The 17951-nt window shown below is 46.8% G+C and overlaps 1 long non-coding RNA gene and 4 other non-coding genes across 5 annotated transcripts; 2 read left to right on the top strand and 3 right to left on the bottom strand.

Annotated features, from left to right (window-relative positions):
- Positions 1-136: 136 nt before the first annotated feature.
- Positions 137-210, bottom strand: TRNAI-AAU (transfer RNA isoleucine (anticodon AAU)). The gene has a single exon. It is a non-coding gene; the product is annotated as a tRNA-Ile (tRNA).
- A 2268-nt stretch (positions 211-2478) lies between these two features.
- On the top strand, positions 2479-2552 carry TRNAI-AAU (transfer RNA isoleucine (anticodon AAU)). The gene has a single exon. It is a non-coding gene; the product is annotated as a tRNA-Ile (tRNA).
- Positions 2553-3898: 1346 nt separating this feature from the next.
- TRNAI-AAU (transfer RNA isoleucine (anticodon AAU)) lies at positions 3899-3972 on the bottom strand. Its single transcript has one exon. It is a non-coding gene; the product is annotated as a tRNA-Ile (tRNA).
- Positions 3973-6588: 2616 nt separating this feature from the next.
- Positions 6589-6662, top strand: TRNAI-AAU (transfer RNA isoleucine (anticodon AAU)). Its single transcript has one exon. It is a non-coding gene; the product is annotated as a tRNA-Ile (tRNA).
- A 1647-nt stretch (positions 6663-8309) lies between these two features.
- Positions 8310-10900, bottom strand: LOC119112956 (uncharacterized). Its single transcript, XR_005095808.1, has 3 exons — positions 10788-10900; positions 9028-9117; positions 8310-8453 (listed from the first exon to the last, which is right to left on the bottom strand). It is a non-coding gene; the product is annotated as an uncharacterized LOC119112956 (long non-coding RNA).
- Between the last annotated feature and the right edge of the window lie 7051 nt (positions 10901-17951).

Raw genomic sequence — 17951 nt, 5'->3', positions numbered from 1 at the left:
TCATAAGGGCAGCTCCACGGATCTAGTGAACTGGATGCATGAATTGTTGTCCTGGGTCGTCCTTGAGACGAACTGATCTCTTCATAGGGGCTCACAGGACAGTGACACCGTCTGCACAAGTGCAATCATAAACGAATGGCCAGTATGGGGGTCGAACCCATGACATTCGCGTTATTAGCACGACGCCCTAACCAACTGATCTAACCGGCCGGCGTTTGATACCAATAGCTGCCTATGTTGTGAGCGCCCTGGGGCTTTTCTGCACTGTACAGTTGTATGTGGTATGATCATTTAGAAACGTTTTCGCAGTACCTTTTCACTTGGGCAACCTAAACCTCAATCCTCTAGACAGTCAGGACCACCTCTAGTCTGGACCCAAAACATGGATTCTACGGTTCGTATCCTGTCACTGAAGGCTTTTGCAAGATTCGAAGTTCAAACACGGAATCCAGCCCAACAAACATATAGTCCGTGCAGTACCTGACACGAGGTTTTATCAAGGAATACTCGCTGCCTGAGAAGATGGAGCGTGGGGAGGGGGGGGGGAGGCGAACCAAGCAGAGGCAAGTGATTTCAAATAACTAACTGTGTCGTCCGAACAACGTCCCCATAACAACAAAAGCGACGCACCGCCCACTGGCTGGCTACTCGCATTCACAGATTGATAGACAGCTGTCGCGTGAACCAAACTCCAATATCACCCTCTATTGTATTCTGTTGTACTATCGCTTAAGGGAGCAATCACAGGGGGCGGTAGATACGTAATAAACTGTGCGATGCCGCAACGCCAGTTTCATCCCAAGGCCAAGGTGCACCGCGGCGGCATCAAACTTTCATCAGTACTTTGATAAAGAGCCAACAACAATCATAAAAAACCGAATCGCACTGCAAGATAAGAGCAGGGCAGAGGAGCTGAATGATCTCACAACTTAGGCAGCTGTACGCGCCCAAAACGGCTGTTGTATCAGCGGTTTACAAGAAACCTGGTCCAGTGGTTTCAAAACGTTTCTGATACATTGTACTGCTTGCTTCAACATCATAAGCCCATACATACCCCATTACATACATACATACCATTGTAGTGTGTTACGACACACTACAATGCCCTGTTTTGACGCGCTTGGCTGGGGGGTCAAATTGACCCCCCGGAAGGTTTTCCCGGAATGGTTTCCGAACGGCGCGGCGTAGCCGTGTCAAAATTTGTATAGCTGTAGATAATTGAATAGCGGATAGTCTGACATCAAAACTTTAGATGTACCTTGGAATGCTGCTGACCTATGGCAGGGCAAAGCCAGGCCTTGGTTTCAGCGAAGGCATGTTCTAGGGAATCTTCAATCCGAACAAACAACGGAGGTTTAGACGAAGCCATACATCTCTGAGATCCTCTCTTAGGCACCACGACTTTTGAATAAAGAAAAGGCATTAACCTAGGGTCAGGTATGAAGGTCAGACCAAGGTCAAAGCCAACCTGCTTTATTACTCTCGGGCTTGCTGCATGGGCTGGTTTCTGGTGCTCATTTCGAATATACTGATAGCAGGAGCCGCATGATACACCTTCCATGGACTTATTTTAGGCCAGAATGGGTCACTGACCTAATATTATTCAAGTCAACATCCTGTTTTTAAGAACATACTACCTAGCGTAATCTTCGTTGCTTATCCAGATGCAAAACCCAAAGCAGTTTTATATCATTTTTGTCATCAGTACCTCTGAAAGGTCAAACGAGGTCGTTGACCTTATCTGCGCGTGTGACATTTTGCTCATAACAGTTGCCTAGGTTCTAGGGGCCCTTTGGAGACCAATCTGGAATATGACCCTGTTTGACCTTATTTGACCCGAAGGCCATAATCAAGGAACTTCAAACTTTGGCCCAAGAGAGCTTCCGTACAGGTCAATAAAGCTTGTGAATTTTGTGTCTCTAGCTCTCTTAGTTCCCGAGTTCTCTGGGGGGGTCAAATTGACCCCCCTTCCCCCAACCGAGCGAAGGGCATCTTTCCAACCGGCCACCCAGGCGCGTGTTAAATACAATGTCCGGTTTTATGATACGATGCCCTCATTTTTTCAAGGTATCGCCATAAGGCCAACGCTGGAAAGAAGCGTCAACGAACCAGCTAAACGCGAAGAATCACCAACAAGCCAGTACTAGTCAACGGCTCCCATATTTGGCGTTAAGCTAAAAGTTCCATCATACCCAATAAAGCACAGTATGTATTCGTATCTACCCTTTTGATAATAGCCATTTCCAGACGCATATCAGCGAACCTTGAGTCGCGGTTCTGCTTTACAATAGGGTAAAACGGCAAGACACGCAAGCGACAAACGCCCTGAGTTTGCCCAAAGTTTGAGCCTGCCCAAACAGAAAACATGATACGAAGACCTGTTTGAAGCATAACACAAAATGTAATTGTATCGCAAGATAAGAACAGAGCAGAGGAGCCCCAAGCAGCTGACAAATCACGCAGCCTTGAGCATATGCGGGCCGGTTAGCTCAGTTGGTTAGAGCGTCGTGCTAATAACGCGAATGTCATGGGTTCGACCCCCATACTGGCCATTCGTTTATGATTGCAGTCATTTGACCATCACCGACCGGCGGTCAAACTGTGATCTCCCCCTTCACGGATCTCCACACCCGCGCTTTTGTGGTCTATACGCACCTAAGACACACAAAGTGTGCGCCAAACATTGCATAACGTGTTTTCTATAAAAATAGGTCGTTAATAATATAAATACGCAGTCGAATCTAAGCAATGACTATGCCAGATTTCTCGCCAGCCAAATGCAATATTCTTTTGTGGTCTACACACAGAAAAGACAGACTACGTATGCGCTGGATATTGCATACTATAATTCCTACAAAAAGTATTCATGATCCTTTATATATATATATATATATATATATATATATATATATATATATATGTATATCAATTCCTACAATCTAATCAGGCAAGACGATGTTAAATTTGTCGCCAGCCCCGTCTGGCCCCAAAACATGGATCCCGCGGCTTGGATCCTGCCACTGCAGGCTCTCGCAAAATTCGAAATTCAGACGTGGTATCCAGTCAAGACATATCCAATCCATGCAGTGCCAGACACAAGGCTTTATCATGGCATAATGGCTGCCTAAAAAGATAGAGTGTTAGGGAGAAGTCAACCAGGCAGAGGCTAGTGATTTCAGATAGTTAACTGTGTCTTCCTAAACACCCAGGCAGCAGCAAAAGCGACGCACTGCCCACTGGCTGCCTGCTCGCATACACAGATTCATCGACAGCTGTCGCGAGAACCAAACTCCAATATCCTCCTCTATTGTATTCTACTGCACTATCGCTTAAGAAGGCCATCACAGGGGACAGAAGATTCGAAGGAAGCTATGCAGTGTCGCAACGCTATTTTTGTCGCAAGGCTCAGGTGGGTCACGGCGGCATCGAACTTCCATCAATACTGTGATAAAGAGCCAATAAAAAAACAGAATTGTATCGCAAGATAAGAGCAGAGCAGAGGAGCTGAATGATCTCACAACTTAGGCAGCCTTACGCACTAACAACGACCGCTGTTGCAGCAGTGGTTTACAAGACTAAATCACATCATGTCGCTCCAAAAGATACGTTGGTACGCTGGTAGAGTTAAAATAGCGAAACTGCGGAACCAAATTTATGAAAATTTTGAAATTTCTGAAATTTTACGCGCCCTAACGCAATCACCCACACATGCGGTGTCGAGGTTAATAATGCGCAAAGACTGGGAAAAAAACAGAGGTGTTCATAAGGGCGGCTCCACGGATCTAGTGAACTGGATGCATAAATTTTTGTCCTGGGTCGTCCTTGAGACGAACTGTGATCTCTTCATAGGGCCTCACAGGACGGTGACACCGTCTGCACAAGTGCAATCATAAACGAATGGCCAGTATGGGGGTCGAACCCATGACATTCGCGTTATTAGCACGACGCTCTAACCAACTGAGCTAACCGGCCAGCGATTGGCGCCTATGGCTGCCTAAGTTGTGAGCGCCTTGGGGCTTTCCTGCTCGGTACAGTTACATGTGGTATGATCATTTCAAAATGTTTTTGCGGCACCAATTCATTTGGGCGACCTAAACTAGTCAGTCAGAACGTCTGTTACTCTAGGTTCTTTGTCATTTTAGCTAACTGCAAAGCAAAACCGGGACTTATCGTTCGTTGACATGCATTTAAAAATGAATACCACCAAAGGGCAGATACGAAACGTGCCGCGCTGTATTGAGTTCGATGGGACTTTTGACTCCACCGCTGGCGCTGCATGCAAATATTGGGGCCGTTTACTGGTGCTGGCTCCTTAGTTACTTTGCACTTGCGTGCTTCGTTGACGCTTCTTTCCAGCGGTGGCTGTCGTAGCGATACCATGTCCGTCATGGTTATCGTAAAGCAGGGCATTGTACCGTAAAACAGAGCATCGTACCGTCCAACCGGACATTGTATAGAAAACAGGACATTGTATTGTAGTATGTAACGGAGCGTGCGTGGGTTTTATGTTGAAATGACCGGTAACAATTAGCTAGCAATGTTAGAAAGGCTCGCATACCAGCGTAATTAAGCTACACATGAGAAAAAAAACACGGTGATGGTACTGGCCAAGAGAAGAAATCAACGGTATCCAGCTGCAAGGTTTCGTTTCTGTAAAATATTGTAGCATGATTTACAGGCACACCTGTGCGTAAATTTAGGTCGCCCAACACTTCTCCACATCCCTAATTACGCTTACGTTACGTTTCATCACCCTCCCTCTCCATGCGTAAAGTAATTTACGGGTTGTCCATAAGGTTATTCCTGAAATAAGACACGCAGGGCGTCAGTGTTTTACAAGACCAAACCGGGTCAAGTCGTTCCAAAAGTTGTCTGATCCATTTTACTGCTTGTTTCAACATCATAAGCCCATACATGCACTGTGCCACGATACAATGCAATGCCCTGTTTTAAATACAATGTTCGGTGTTATGATACGATGCCCTCATTTTTTTCAAGGTATCGCCATCGCCATAAGGCCAACGCTGGAAAGAAGCGTCAACGAACCAGCTAAACGCGAAAAATCACCAACAAGCCGGTACTGGTAAACGGCTCCTATATCTGAACGCGGCGACAGCAGTGAAGTCAAAAGACCCATCACACCCAATAGAGCACAGTATGTAGACGTATCCGCCCTTGCGATGGTAGCCATTCCCAGACGCATATCAGCGAACCTTGAGCCGCGATTCTGTTTTACAATAAGGTAAAACGACAAAGACACGCAAGTGGCAAACGCCCTGAGTGGCCCATTTAGCCTGCTCACACAGCAAAAAAATGCTACGAAGACCTGTTTGAATAAAAACACAAAATGTAATTGTATCGCCAAATAAGAACAGACCAGAGGAGCCCCAAGCAGCTGACAAATCAGGCAGTCTTTTGCGCATAAGCGGGCCGGTTAGCTCAGTTGGTTACAGCGTCTTGCTAATAACGCGAATGTCATGGGTCCAACCCCCATACTGGCCATTCGTTTATGATAGCATTTGTTCAGTCACGGCCTCGCCGCCCTGACGTATTACTGTCATCTCTACAGTGCACAGTGGACAAGCATGCCCCAATGGAGGCACTCGTAATTCGGCCCTTTTGGAACGGGATGCCCTGCTTTAGAATAAAAAGGCCCTCTGCTGGATTGGGAAAGCCCCTGTACTGAACAGAAGGTTCCGCTCTGGATTTTTTTTGTAATCCTACTTCACGTGGATAACTACAGATCTGTATATATTTATATTTATATATATATATATATATGTGTGTGTGTGTGTATATGTATATGTATATATATATATATATATATATATATATATATATATATATATATATACATTCATGAGTGATAATTTGATACGGAGCAGGTGCCGTCGGTGCCTTCCCCCCCCCCCCCCAACACCGCTGACCCAGCTGTTTCTGCCCTTTCTTTTCACATAGACACCCATGTGTGGGTTATTGCATTAGGGCGCGACCATAAATTTCGTTACGCAGTTTCGGTACTTGAAGTCTGTTCATGGTACGCACAGGCTACGATGGTCAGCTCTCCCCCTTTCTTTGGTTTTGCTTATTTGAGCGCAACAACAGTAAGGTCCGTTTGAACCTTAATTGAGCTAGAAATGCGAAACAAATAAGGCGATGTTCCTCGTCATGAGAGGAAGCCCATGGCATCCCGCTGCAAGTGACAATTGCAACAAAACATTTTAGTATGATTTGCAGTCACACCTGGACTTAAATCTATGCCATACAGACCTTCTCTGTCCCCTTATTACGCTGACGTTACTTTCCACATTCTTCCCTCCCCGTGCCTAGCGTAATTCATGTTTAATCCTCATGTACTTCCTGAAAAGAAGGGACGCATTCGACTAGGTTTACTGCAATGAGGTAAAATGACAAAGACGGGTGACTGACGGATAAGCTCTGACTGGCCAGTTTTGGCTGTCTAACTGAATAAATGCTGTGACCAGCTGTTTTAATTAATAATAGAAAATATAATTGTTTCCAAAGATAACAGCATAGCGCAAAGGCCAAAGGCTCTCACAACTTAGGCAGCATCAAATGTGTGGCGTCGGCCGGTTAGCTCAGTTGGTTAGAGCGTCGTGCTAATAACGCGAATGTCATGGGTTCGACCCCCATACTGGCCATTCGTTTATTATAGCTTTGTTTGGGCACACATCACTGCACTGACGTACTACTGCCATCTCCGCAGTCCGCAGTGGACAAGCATGCCCCAATAGAGGCATCCATAAGTGGCACTTCTTGGAAATGGATAACATGCTTTAGAATAACGAGGTCCTCTGCTGGATATAGAATACCCCTACATTGAACTCCGGATTTAAAAAAAGACATCAATTTTTAATCGCGTGGACATCTATATGAACATATTGACAAGTGACGATTTAACACGGAGCAGGCGCCCTTGGTGTCCCCGTCCCGTCCCGTCCCGTCCCGTCCCGTCCCGTCCCGTCCCGTCCCGTCGTTCGAGGCCCCGCGAGGACGCTCCAATTAGTCTGCCGGAAGACATCTGCAAAAATGTCTTCGTTCTTCAAATCCGTGCGCCGCCCTTATCCAAGCCCCTGCTTTTTCAGTACCTTCTCTTCACCTAGACACCGATGTGTGGATCACTGCATTAGGGCGCGTCAATAATCAGATGTGTTTAAATGATCATAAAACATATAACTGTGCAGAACAGAAGAATCCCAAGGCGCACACAAGTAAGGGAGCCTAATACGCGACCGCCGGCCGGTTAGCTCAGTTGGTCAGAGCGAAGTTCGACCCCCATACTGGCCACTCATTTTCCACCAGTGAGTCACTAGAGTGCAGGCATCGAACGGCAATTATTTCTACCATAGCAAGTTGTGTTGTCTGCGCGACAAACTGCGCAAATTACATAACACTGATCGAATGACTTTGATTTAGGGAAGCCCTAACCGCCACTGGTGTGTACTATGTCGCGCCAGCACCTTATCCGGTTTTTGGAAGTGGAATCCAAAACCTTATCCGGTTTACAGGTGGCTTCGTGTTCGCAGTGCTAGCTAAGCTAAGCTAAGCTGAGCACATCCAGCCAGCGGGCGGCGGTGCTCAGGCCCGCCGACCGGGAGAGAGGCGGAGCACGGCACACGGCACGGCATCGGCTTGCTGAGCTAAGCAAAGCCTGTTGCGTGTTGCCTGTTGCACGCTGTGTTGCGTATTGCGCGTCGTGTGCTGTGTGTACCATGAGCCCACCGCCCAAGCCGTACGCCTTTCCACAGCTGGAACTGTGGAGTGTTTTGCGTGTCGTGCGTTTTGCGTGTTTTGCGTGTCGGACTACGGTGCGGCCCGGGCCCGGGCCGACCCCGGTTGGTCAGTCATCAGCTGACCTCTCCACATCAGCCGAACCATACAAAGCGTCCGTTCTGGGACTGGTAGCCCGTACTGCTGGACAAAGGGTCCAGCATCGTTCCCCAGAACAGGTTAGGGTCCATGCAGGGACCAGGAGGTCCCCGGTGCTACAAACCAAGTATGAGTCAAGTGCCCTTCCCGCCATCTACACGTTACAAGCATTCCAGGCCCCCTGATCACAGACGCATGCAACCAAGCGCGCGCGACCCATCTGTGCCGGCGTTGTTGAGACCCATCTGAAGCCCGGCGTTCTGCACCGCCGAACCGCGGCCCGCAGCCGACCCTCCGCTGACACCCTCCCCTCACCGCTGCGTCTCGTTGACCAGGTCGGCGGCGAACACCCAGTGACGGCCGAGCAGGCGCTGCCAGCGGGCGGCGGCGCTCAGGCCGGCCGGCCGGGAGAGGGGGCGGGGTACGGCGCCCTCCGGCCGCTGGCCGAGGGAGCCGACCTCGTCCAGCGATAGCGGGCGCAGCAGCGAGGCGACCGCCTCGCGGATCAGGCCGTCCCGAAGCGCCACCTGCTGCCGCCGCCGCCCCACTAGCGCTGATACCGCCTGTGGAGCCGCCGGTCAGGTCAGAGGAGAAGGAGACAGGGCGTGTGGACGGGCAGGGCTGGTCGCAGGCCGAGCGATGTGTGGTGAGATGATGCAGAGCTGGGCTCTGCTACATGGCTATGCATGACAGTGCACAACTGTCAGTTGGGAGAAGTACACACAAGCACTGCATGTTGGAACACAGACTCTTCACAGATAATTTTCATCATGAAATGACTGGCTACATTTACAAATGCAAAATGACTGGGTAACCTATAAAGTACAACCTTTTGTTTGCTTCAGAGCACAGCCGATTGCCAAATGGTATTTAAACAAAATAATACTGCCTATCCACACAGTTCATTTCATACTAATGGATTAAACAAAATATTGTTCATTAATGCATATGTAAACACTAGATCTAACGGAGGAAAGAGTAATGCCAACATCAGATATCTACATGCAATAGAGATATACAGCTACTGATTTACAAGCCACCCATATCTAACTCACATAGGAATGACAAATACATCATACATTTAAGTGTGGTATGGATGTAGCCTTAGCTAATCACATAAGGAACATTTCAAAAGACCTGAATTTTCTCAGCCAGTCCAGCAAGACCAATTGAAGAAGCCTCATCTTGTTCCCCTTCACTCATCCTTGAGCATGAGACACCAAGAACCTGCAAAAGGAAGGCTACTAATACAGTGTTATTTATCGTGAACTCATTTAAAGTTACAATGTTCTGATACATGTCCCATATCCCAATGCAGGGTTTGGGCCTACCAAAACCCATCTTTGAGTCTGCCCTGTAGAAGAAAGTAGGCTGTAACCTTCACATCTCACTTTTTGCTAGATACTTTCTTCTGACAACAAAACGATTTTGCACAATTTTGGTATTTATGTTCACCTGATGGGGGTGAGTCAATAAACTAGATAACACTATGATTAACAACAAAAAATAACAGCAGTAAATTTCCAGCAAACATGAAATGTCAGGTTCCAAGACACAAGAACTACTTTTAGCTATCAGTTCTCTGCCTGTTCTAGGAAAAATATGCTAGATGATGATTTTGCTGTTCCGAAATATCAAAATACACCAAATACTGCAGGGTACAACTGGGGACAACTATGATAAAGCCAGGTAGTATTCAAATCACCTGAGGTCAGATGGTCCCAGTTACCAAAATGTTAGATGTCAGAACACAGTGTTGATCCACATGACATGTAATACTTAGCATCCAAATCAACTGCAGGCAAATTTACAATGGAATCAAAAGATGTGCAGCAGGCACTCTGATGTCTGTATTGGGAGCACTGACAGCATTGACTATGGAGATGGTTACAGCTTCTCCATCATAGTCAGTGTCATGACTGTCTTCAATGCATCCACTGACACCAAGGGAGCAGGAAACAGTTGTTATGGCTTCAAAGGGCATGCAAAAATGTACATATATGGGCATAAAACATTCAAAGTGTCACTCATTGACACTATCCACAAATGACAATGGCTACTGATAGCATGCTATCAGAGACTTCTAAAAAGATGAGCTAGAGTGCAACAAGCTTTCATTTTTTGACAGAATATACTGTTCACAAATTTTCAAGAATCACAGGCAGTTCATTATAACTTAGAGCAAACAACCTACTGTCTACATTGGCAGACTGCAGCACTAACACTGGAGAGTAATACAATATATTGCATAGCATATGCACCAGTGAAAAGGCTGCCTGCAGCTGCCACATAGCCAGGTATAAGGCACTTAGTTCATAAGAGGCACTTAGCTTGTAAAGTTCAATAAATACCTAGCAGTTACACTCAGCCACTTAATAGGAGTTTTGAACAGTCTAATTCAACTAAAAACAGAACAAAACCCACAGTCCAAATGGCAGAAAAACCTTAACTGAACATATATTATCTAGCAGAGCAGATGACCTGATAAGCATACATGAGTTTGAGAGCACCTACAACATCCAGCACAAGGTTGCTGCTAATTCCAGCACGAATAGTTAACACCTCAAAGTTGATGACATCATTGCCACCAAAACCTCTCACAAAAAGAATTATTTATCAATTCAGCTCCAATTCAGCCCAACCTGAGGCTGACATGTACATGACTCAGCACACCACCATGGTGCTAGCGTCCATGCAATATGGATATTTTTTGCACAATAGCCTAAGGGTTTTCATCAAACTGAAAATAAAGCTCGTTAAAGCACCAATTGCGTTGGGTGAATTTGAGTATCGTGACAAGCAAAGGCAACAGGACTCTGCCCAAATTTACACAAAGCAGCACACAACAGGTTGTAAATATGAAACGAAGAGCCAATAACAAATATGAAACAACTAACCTTATGCCCTATACCTACACCCCAATTTGTGAGAAGAGTGACAACGACTTTCCACCAATCAACGTCGCTTATGCACCTATCTCACCCACGGAACAGCGCGCAAGGGCGTTGAGACCGGAATAGCGCTGTGAACGGTGCAATCAACGCGCCGCATTACGCCGCATCTCGTCGCCAGTATTCGTCAATAAACCCGCGGCCAACGCTGCCATATCGTTCCAAATGTATTAGCCAGGTTCTTTTTATTTTTCCTTCACGTCTCCCTTGCTCACGGGCTCCATGCCCCCCGCTAAGGCCCTGGATGTTTAGAAATTAGATGGTGTATCGTAAAATTCGTCTCCATGATTTTTTTCGGCATCTGCCAAGCAGTGCCACTTAACTCTAGAGAGTCATATCAAACGGCCAGTTATACTTATAGGGGTTCCTGTCAAGGCAGCTTATCGGTCTCTATGCGTCCCCGTTCAACGTGACGCTCAAATCTTCAGCCCCCCCCCCCCCCCGATGGTTTGAAGACGACCTTTGCAGAAGCGGCCCCTGTGTATCTATGGGCTCCTGAAGGCCCTCCCTTAGGGGTCACTTTCAATTCCAGGAGCATCCATAACTCCCTTCAACCTCTAGATGTCCTGTCAGGGATTTCCTTGGGCTTCGATGTCTTCTTTCAAAAGGACCCTCCCCGGACGAGCCCCGTGACGATAGCCCCGATAAGCCCCGTGACGAAGCACTCCTTGGTCTTTCTGGAGCCTACTGCAAAATGGCGCTCAGTCTATAGCAACTGTCATTTTTGGAACCCTTGGGGCTCCAGTGGGAAGTTCTTAGAACTTCAAGACCCACGAAAGGAATCGTTTTCAAAAAAGATCATTGGTTGAAAGGTACCTCGGGCCTCCCAGCCGACTACGAATACCTGGTTTATCCAACAGACCTTTGGATATTCACGTGGGCCCCGACGACAGCTGGTTAAGCGGTCTCTGGACGTCCAAAGCACTTATGAAGACGAATCCTCATCGAAGGCACTTTTTGAGCCTCAAAAGAACCTCAATGAACATTTACCAAGAATTCATCGGTTACATTGCCAATTATCCCTGCATGAAATTCAGAGGCCTCAAAAGATGCTCAGGACCAATTTATGCACAGGTCCTTTTCTGGAAGGCAAGAGCGACAGGAGACTATTCCAAAGCCCGTAAAATCTAAAGCCACCATATGCCGTTTTGACGAATTTCGGCTACGTTAATGCTCCTTGAAAAACCTTTCTACCACCAATAAAATGTCGGGGTTAAAATCACATTTTCAAAAATATCCACATATCTTAACGACTGTGTTTGACATCAATCGTGAAAGTCATCGTTTCTACTGGAATTGAGAATAGTGGACGTATCTTGGCTTCAACATGCAACTCATATCGCTGATTTCGGGACCGTTGTAACTACAGACTGAACTTGAATTGGAAACAGCTTTTGGGGTTTTTGTTTGTTTGTTTATTTGCTTATTTTTCAGGTGTCTGTGGCTGGACCGGACCGTTAACGAATTTAGACAATTCAGTGGGACACATAAGGAAAGCAAACTACCTTGAAAGGGTGCTTGCACTTGTTTTGAAAGATTCAAAACGGTCGGAAATCTCCGAGAACAGACGCTTGCCCCTATTTTCGAGCACTGCATTGCTGGTGAAGTATGATTCCATGCTGAAGCGATCCAGAACAATGCCCTGCACGTTTGTCAACATTCCATGGAATCTCACTGCATGTATACTGATCTAATTGGGAGAAGCTGTCCAGTGTAAAATTTTGAAATGTTTTCTGCAATATTTGAACATGATTGCACAGGTAATTATCCGGGCTACCATGGCCATCTGGGCATGCATGTTCATAGCCTGATATTTGTGTCGCCAGACGCAAGAGCGGGGTAACATTGACTCCTCGTTGCGGGGCGAAAGGACCCTCCAAGACGTTTGTTGACATGAGCTTTAGCAGACACCTCACTGGCACCAACCAGTAGTTTTTTTTATTAACTTCACCTGTTATTAGGTGGACAGGAACATCCTTCAGTGCCCGTATCACCCGGGTAATGAAATATACCGAAAACGAGCAAAACAAAAAAGAAGAAGACATGCAGAAGTGGCATGACTGGCAAGTAAAATAGGTGGGCTGGCGCTTCAGTTTTGAAAGCAAAGGATTCCTTCCTGATTCACCCAAAATTTGGTGGTTTCTAGAGTCGGCTCCGACTTTGCGCAAAATAAAACGCATATTCTCAAGAAATAGCAAGCATTTCGGTGAAGTCAGGAGGAAGCTGGCGTCACAAAACTATAGTTGCATCTAGTCTCTGCTTATGCTGGCCGCAATGCTGTATAATAAAAGGAAAATACGTTGATTCGTCGAAGATAGAAGCCAGAAAAACGTGGATGGTAGACAACGCAAACCTGCTACTTCTTGAATCAGCGTGGAAGAACAAGGTTTCTGTAACGCTGGTCCAGATCCTTCCACTCTGCGTAGACCAGTTCAAGCAAACCTTCCCCACGGGATTAGCATTAGCAAGCGTCATTAGCTTTAATTAACATAGCGGCGTCACGTCTTCCATTTTTGATAACCCTTGGCAGTATTGGTCCGCAATCTTTATCATTGAATAGAGTAGGAATTAGGCTAAAGTGACTTTCAAGGCAAATCTAAGTGGAGGTGGGCGTGCTGATTTATGCATGGAACTTGCGTTCAGAGCTGCCCATTTCCGGACCGATATCTTATATTATGACCATACATATATATATATATATATATATTGTTGTGCCCGTGATAAGTTGCCTTCTAACCTGCCAACGTGATCATCGTCCTGGTGACACAGTGGCGTAGAGCGCCTGCGTTGTGAGCGTGTACGCATTTCGTGTTGGGTTAAAATCTCAACGGCGGCTGCCTCTCTTTTGTAAGGGGACCTTTTATTTTCGCGTCTGTTCCCGAAGCTACGTGGTCACGTGATCCGGCCAATCACGAGCCGGGGAGTAGGTCACGCCTGGGGTCGGGGTCGGCGGTGGGTCAGTGGTGGTCCGGGCGGCGCCGGAGAAGGAAAGCCAGCTCTCGTTGATATCCACGGCGTAGCTGGCTCCTCTCCCTCCGTTCCCTTTGACTCCGACTCCGGCTCTTCTACCCTCCGCTGTAGTTGATATACACGACGTCAACGTGTCCTTGTCGACATTGTGAATAACAATGTTGACACATCTTTAGTGACCGTTGCTGTTACCGACGACTGCTACCTCCCCCGGGGATTATAGCCGCCGTGCACTCGTATCAAACATGGTCTAAGCGATGTAGGAAGTCAGGATGACTTCATGCTTACATGCTCCTGTGATTAATATACCCCATTTTGGTTAATCGCTTTTGGTCTACAAGAGATTAAATCGAGCCCGCCCAACATCACAATATATATATATATATATATATATATATATATATATATATATATATATATATATATATGGCGGTATGCACTTGTAATGCCTGGGCCGAGATAGTAGAATCCATTGGACTATCTGTGCTAATGAGATGAGACTCTGCCAGTTGCGAAGAATCTGATTTCACAGTCATAATAGGTATGAATGTCTTTTGTTGTGAGTAAAACGGCCTGCAGCTCCTACCTTTGCCATTATCAGATTTACTGCTGCAGATAACGTACCTTCAATATGGCAGGAGCTGCTGGTTAAACCACGTTAGCAAGCAAGCATTTGGCATCCAAGCATTGTTAACAACGCCCCTATAAACAACTGTTTAAGCTATTATATTATAAGCCATTATAAGCAACACCTCTAAGCGTCGAGTTTCCTTATCACGTTTACTTATGCTTCCTTGATAACATCATTAAATCATGGCTTTCTGGAAGATCTATTATTTGCAATAAAGAGACAAAGATGAATGCCTAGAAACAAGTTAGATTATTTGCGACTCTGAAAGCAAATACAACACTGCCAAGTCCTTGTTCACCGTATAAAACAGCTAATTACACGAAAGTCGTCGGGTGTCTCAGCTGGCAGTTACTCAAAACAAAATACAGCCGGCAAAAAACATTGTTGATTGGATCAGATTTGCTCGGATTTGGAAGAACTGTGTTGTGGAAAAGGCGTCTATCGAATGCCGCGAAATTTTAGCGATCTTTCAACTTATTGCCTGCTATCTATTAAACTATAACAGATTTAAGCCACAACTTCGCATATGTAATACATATGAATTGTTTGCGCAATTTCGTCTTGTGTTGACAACAGTCATGTTCATGTTAAGTCACACAACGGTTCGTTCTAGCATTTTTCAAAAAAATCAACTTGAAAAAGGTAAGTTTTCAAATTTTGCATGGAAACCATATCTTAACTTAACAAGGCTAATTTTGGCACTCTACCGCCGCCTCCCGTCCACGCAAGGGTTGGAAGAACCATTCTTGTTTCTGTTTTAAGTGTCCCTCATGCCGCCCGGGGCCCTCTTTTGATCAGCTCCCAGCGCCTGGAGCAAAGTCTGACCACACGTCTGGGCATGACGAAAATGTAGAAATCTTTTCTCCATTTGCTCTGTGATATTACGGTTATGTTGTAAATGTTCCTGTTATTGGAAATCGGCTTTAGACTAAGCTGTACGATGATTAACCTTTTAATGTCCCTTGGGTGATTAACCTTTTAATGTCCCACCCAAGCAAGCCGCAGACTCTCACACCAAAAAGGCACAAATGGTTGTCCTTGAAATTGTTCAGGCCAAGGTCACCTTATCCCACGTTTTTAGATATCTCGAGGCATGCGTATTAGCACTAGAACCATATAAGCGGCGTCTAGTTACCTAAACCATCCATGTACGACAGCAAACTGTTTCACAGAAATCCATGTAAAGTAATCTTCAAATAATGCACGCAATTCATTTGTCCTTTTGATTTTGCGTTTTGCTTTTACTCTGTGTACTTTGTTGATACATTGGCCGTTGTCGTGATGTCCTTCTTGGTTGTCCTAAAGGTCCCGTGTTGGCATTATACTCATATTTAGTGTGGCCATTCTAGTTGGTATGGAAGACGCCAGAGCACCAGAATGCAACACGCCAAATCGCACGTTCTTATTACATCAGTAATATGCCTGTCTTTTTCTCGCGCCTTTATTATGCAAATGTAAGGTCGTCCAAGGCCAGAGTAACGTAAGGTTATAGTATGTGATTGGATTATCTCACACATCCGTTAGTATAACTCACGTATCCGTGAGAGTGAGGAGTGACGGCTATCTTTTTGACCAGTTATATCCTCCAGCTCAGTACTGCAATCATCAAAAAATATACTGATCTTAGGAAAACGTATATGGCCTCGTGTGATCTGATGCCACTGGCGTCATGTCGAGTCAATTATTTTAGATGATCGAAATTGGTTTCGATAAGAGGCGTAGTTGATAACTGGGGCGACTGGCAACCACCCATCGCTTTTTAATCTAGCTCGTAGCGCATCAGGTGTCGAATCCACGGGAGGTTCCCGAAGATGGACTGTCGAAGGCGGCGAAACCGCGCGGTCTGGCGAGAGTTAATGGCGACACCAGACGCAGTGGGGGCAAAGTTAGAGGCGAGGTTTGAAGACACGATGAGCTATTCTTAGCCTCACAAACCAGCGGTCTCATGCACGGCGTAGCGACGCCGAGTCCGTTCAAATGCATGGATCAAACCAATTGGCCATAAACTAGGCAGGACTAAACTAACGGCCCTGCATGCAACACGCCTGCGCCAAGACAGAACGAGCACGGGTGGACAGCCCGCCGCCGGCGCCACGCCTCGCCGCCAAGATCGGATCTGATGCAAAGAGCCCCTGAGCGCAACTAATCACCCAATGCGGCCGTATTTACGGCTGCAGGCGAGCGATAACCAACTGGCTAGCGCCGGGCACTGCCGCCCGCGGCGAAGGGCCCGGCCGCCGTGGCCGGCCCGGCCCGGCGGCGGCGCCCCGGGCGGCGCTCAAGCTGTTGCCGACTGTGCAGGAGCTGCCGCTTCGCGCCGCCGGCGCCGGAAACGGCCGTCCCCGGCCGACGCGGAGCCGCGCCCCGACGGAAGCAGGCCGCCTGTCCTTGGCGGGCAGCCTTAATCGGCGCCGTAAAAAGGCCGTTCAACGGGCGAGTGGGGGTGAGGAGTCCGGGGCATGAGGTCGTGACTCCCCGCTGGCGAGGTATCGAACGGGGAGTGGTCGTGCGACGGCAGGTGTAAGGGAGGAAGACTGGAGGAAAAACGGAGGTGGAAAGTGGTCAGAGGTAGGGAAGCTTGTAACAAGAAAAAGGCGAGATGATGGTAATATGTTTTTTCCACGCGATATCGGTCCTGAGAAGCGCACAAGTGTGGCTGCCAAATATGCCTCGTGAAGGCAGGCATTTGGGCCCAATACAGACCCCCTCTCTCCAACTATCCAAGTGTACGTGTTGATCATTGTGCGCGGGTCCTGCAGCCGCTTCGGTTAACCTGACGTCGAGCGTCGCGTGGCCTGCCCCGTCGCCGGTAGCTTGATCCGCGGCTACCCTCGGCTTCCGAATCCTAGTAGAGATGCCGTGCCCTCAAGCCATGCATCTTGATTCCAAATAAAACTTGAATATTCTTCCAGCTTTGCGTGCAATAACCATTCACAAAAATGACACTTTCTGGTCGCCATTAGAATGATGGATCATCTTCGTTCGTTGGCATATGTTTACGCAGTCCTTTAGTGACAACCACCTAATGCATTTGACACGTTCATGCAAGAAATTTTAACGCTTAGCAGATCACCCTAATTGACACCTGAGGCCTTACGATGGCCTTGTGTGTTGTTGAAAAGACAAAACAGAACGCAGATATGGTCTTGAAAAACGACTGAGTTCCTTACATTCGATCGTCCTTTGCATAATGCCAAAAAAATGAATCAGCTGTGAGGTCCGTAAGTAAAGCTCGGAGGGTAAGCGTGCCCAAAGGCTATTTTTAAGTCGATTCATTTCATGCGTCGGCATGGCCTCAATTGTCAGCATTCTCTAAAAGTGGAGGTGCCATGGGGGTCACAAAACCCTCCCCCGCCCCTTTGCTTATGGTTTAATGGAACGATTGTATCCACCGCAAAAAAATGACTGTGGCGGCGAATAAAAGAAAGTGAAGACGTACCCTTCCGATGTACTCGCAACTTGGTTTTACTGGGTGGTTGCTCTCTACGCTCTAGTCACGTTGCAAAATT

The sequence above is a fragment of the Pollicipes pollicipes genome, unplaced genomic scaffold, assembly GCF_011947565.3.
Source record: "Pollicipes pollicipes isolate AB1234 unplaced genomic scaffold, Ppol_2.1 Scaffold_7261;HRSCAF=8764_pilon_pilon_pilon, whole genome shotgun sequence".
NCBI lineage: Eukaryota > Metazoa > Arthropoda > Thecostraca > Pollicipedomorpha > Pollicipedidae > Pollicipes > Pollicipes pollicipes.
The sequence above is the reverse complement of the archived record's forward strand: the minus strand, read 5'-3'. Positions and strand labels throughout refer to the sequence as shown.